Below are 3849 nucleotides of genomic sequence, written 5' to 3' on the forward strand. Positions count from 1 at the left end.
GGGGGTAGTGGAGTAGGGAAGCCATGTCTTCTTTCTCCAGCTCTGGAGCGTCTCTGCTCACGTGCAGGTCACACCGGCAACCACATGCATCCTGGGGGCATATGACTTCCATGTTGCAGCCTAGGAGTTTCAAATAGCCAGGGGAGAGACACTGCAAGCGTCCACAGCCTCTACAGTGTCCGTAACAAAAACAACAGACAAGCTGATGTCCCTGCATTTATGTCAGTACATTTTTCTAGTACACTATGAGTTATTTGTGAGGTGCAGTCCATTATTTTCAGCTTGTCTATTGTTTTTGTTCCTGCCATTTTCAGGTTGTTAGGGCTTGCACTCTCTTCCATTTTCTGCATTGTGTTAGCCCAGGCATTTTACATTGTGGTTTTGTTTAGAGATGAGCGAACCAGACGGATTTCTGGTTCGTATGAATCAGAAATCTCGGCGGCTGACTCCCGCTGTCTGCTCCCTCCGTGCAGCGGGTGGATACATCACAAGGAACGCCCAGAAAACTGGGATACAGCCATTGGCATTGGCTGTATCCTAGTTTTGCAGGCGTTCCTTACGATGTATCCACCCGCTGCACGGAGGGAGGAGGGAGCAGTCAGCCGCCGAGATTTCTGATTCATACGAACCAGAAATCCGGCTGGTTCGCTCATCTCTAGTTTTGTTTTGTTGTGTCTACAGTGTTCGTAAGCACAGATACTCCCCAGCATCCAGCCTGTTAGCCTTCCTTTGGCTAACTCTCCTTGCTGCCGGCATGTCTGAAACTGCAGAAAAAGGACACCATGACCAAAGGTCCAGCCCAGTACCTTGGGACAAGGGGTCTGCATGTTATCCTTTATACTGAATTGTAATAGGATGTTATATATTCTCTTCAGGGGTCCCGCTCAAGTACTAGGTCCTCTGGAAAATCCAATTCTAGGAAACACCATAAAGAATGTGCTGAGTGCATAAAGATGATTATGTCACATCTTTTTCCCTGCATGCATTGTGGCTCAGGAACCCTTGGCACTAGCAAATATTAATAAAAAAAATCATCAGGGAAGAGGTTAAGCTGTCACTTAAAAGTATTGCATTACCTTCTTCTACTACAGCTAATACCTCAGCTAACGGTAGAGAGAATTCTGATTTTGACCATGCATCTCTTAGAAATATTCATCTTGAAGAGGGGGCGATTGATGTAATTTCTTCTGATGAAGACTCAGATAGTGGTACTAGTGGTAAAACACGATCAACAAATTAAGGCCATTAGAGCTTCAATGAATATAGAGGACTCTAAAGACCACTCGGTCAGGAGAGGATGCTACGTACGTGTATTTAGCATCTTAACGTACCTTCTCCCTCCACAATAGTATACAATCTCTAATTAATAAAAAAAACAAGAAAATTCTGACAGGAAGTTCTTTATTCCCAAGTATCTTAAATGCAAATACCCATTTGAGGGGGGGGGGGGGTAGTGTAGATGCCCTGGTTGCCAAGATAACAAAAAAAAATAGCCTGTCCTTTGAGGATTTGGGATCACTTCCTGACCCATTGGATACAGGGCCGTATTAACAGCTGCTGCTGCCCTAGGCACTAAACCTGAGGACGCCCAATCTTGGGGAGCGTGGTTTCTGCCACATGCATTTCTCTTCATGCAGAAACATTGTCTGAATCACGTTTTTCATGGTTTTTAACAGCTTAAAACGTTAACAAATTCCCACATTGAATCCACAATGATTAGAGCAGTCTGCAGATTGTCTGAGGGAATTCTCACCACAGGATTGGTAGATTGGTAGGTAATAGCTCCAGGCCTGACATTTACCACCGTCATAACAGACCAAAACCACCATACTGTGATTGGATAACACCGCCACACCACACCAGACCTGACCAATACCGCCATACTGTGAATGGATAACACCGCCACACCAGACCAAAACCACCATACTGTGATTGGATAACACCGCCACACCAGACCTGACCAATACCGCCATACCAGAACAAAACCACCATACTGTGATTGGATAACACCGCCACACCAGACCTGACCAATACCGCCATACTGTGGCTGGATAACACCGCCACACCAAACCTGACCAATACCGCCATACTGTGGCTGGATAACACTGCCATACCAGACCTGACCAATACCGCCATACTGTGACTGGATAACACTGCCACACCAGACCAAAACCACCATACTGTGATTGGATAACACCGCCACACCAGACCTGACCAATACTACCACACTATGACTGGATAACGCCGCCACACCAGACCTGACCAATACCGCCATACCAGAACAAAACCACCATACTTTCCATAGATGTCTCCTCAAATATGTTGGGGTTACCAGTAGCTTTCATTCCCAAACGCTAACATTGCATAATATTTATCGAGGTCCCTGCTCCTATTGATAATATTTGTGCATGGACTAGAGTTTTATGCACAGCACGTAAAAAGTGCGCTAGCGGGGGAAAAATTGCGGCTATGATACATATCCCCTAAAACTTAAATTCTGAAATAAATGAAAACACAGGGGGGATTTATCAAGACTTAAATAAGTTTTGAATTAGGCCCCGCCCCTTCCCTCCCTTTTCTACTGAGTTGCAAGCCTCTTAAAGGGGTACTCCCCCCAAGAGCTAAAAAAATGAAATGCTCCCAAACCTAGCTGGTCTTTCTCACCAAGTCCCCCTGAGTATTTTGAGCCGTCTCCCATCTTTCTAGCTGCTGCCGTTCCTGAGTTACAAGTTTTTCTAAAAGCCCATCTATATCCAAGATAGGAAACTACATTTCCCATCATGCAATGCTTATGCCTGATGATGGTGAAGTAGCAGAGCTGAGACAATGAAAGAGATGATGACGGTGTAGCAGGCCTGAGATGGCGGTGTCTGTGTAGCAAAGCTGAGTTGGAAGTGACGTTGTAGCAGAGCTGAGTTGGGGATGACGGCATAGAAGAGCTGAGTTGGGGATGACGGCGTAGCAGAGCTGAGTTGGAAGAGACGTTGTGGCAGAGCTGAGTTGGAAGTGACGTTGTAGCAGAGCTGAGTTGGGGATGGCGGTGTAGTAGAGCTGAGTTGGTGGATTACGGTGTAGCAGAGCTGAGTTGGGGGTTACGGCGTAGCAGAGCTGAGTTGGGGGTGACGACGTAGCAGAGCTGAGTTGGGGGTGACGGCGTAGCAGAGCTGAGTTGGGGGTGACGGCGTAGCAGAGCTGAGTTGGGGGGTGACGGCGTAGCAGAGCTGAGTTGGCGGTGACGGCAGAGCTGAGGGGTGACGGCGTAGCAAAGCTGAGTTGGGGGTGACGGCAGAGCTGAGTTGGGGGTGACTGCGTAGCAGAGCTGAGTTGGGGGTGACGGCAGAGCTGAGTTGGGGGTGACAGCGTAGCAGAGCTGAGTTGGCGATGACAGCAGAGCTGAGTTGGGGGTGACGGCGTAGCAGAGCTGAGTTGTTGGTGACGGCGTAGTAGAGCTGAGTTGGCAGTGACGGCAGAGCTGAGTTGGCGTTGATGGCGTAGCAGAGCTGAGTTGGCGGTGACGGCGTAGCAGAGCTGAGTTGGTGGTGACGGCGTAGCAGAGCTGAGTTGGCGGTGACGGCGTAGCAGAGATGAGTTGGCGGTGACGGTGTAGCAGAGCTGAGATGGCAGTGTAGCAAAGCTGAGTTGGAAGTGCTGGTGTAGCAGAGCTGAGTTGGTGGGTGACTGTGTAGCAGAGCTGAGTTGGGGGTGACCGTGTAGCAGAGCTGAGTTGGGGGTGACCGTGTAGCAGAGCTGAGTTGGGGGTGACGGTGTAGCAGAGCTGAGTTGGGGGTGACCGTGTAGCAGAGCTGAGTTGGGGGTGACCGTGTAGCAGAGCTGAGTTGGGGGTGACGG

This window comes from Dendropsophus ebraccatus, chromosome 9, assembly GCF_027789765.1.
Source record: "Dendropsophus ebraccatus isolate aDenEbr1 chromosome 9, aDenEbr1.pat, whole genome shotgun sequence".
Taxonomy (NCBI): domain Eukaryota; kingdom Metazoa; phylum Chordata; class Amphibia; order Anura; family Hylidae; genus Dendropsophus; species Dendropsophus ebraccatus.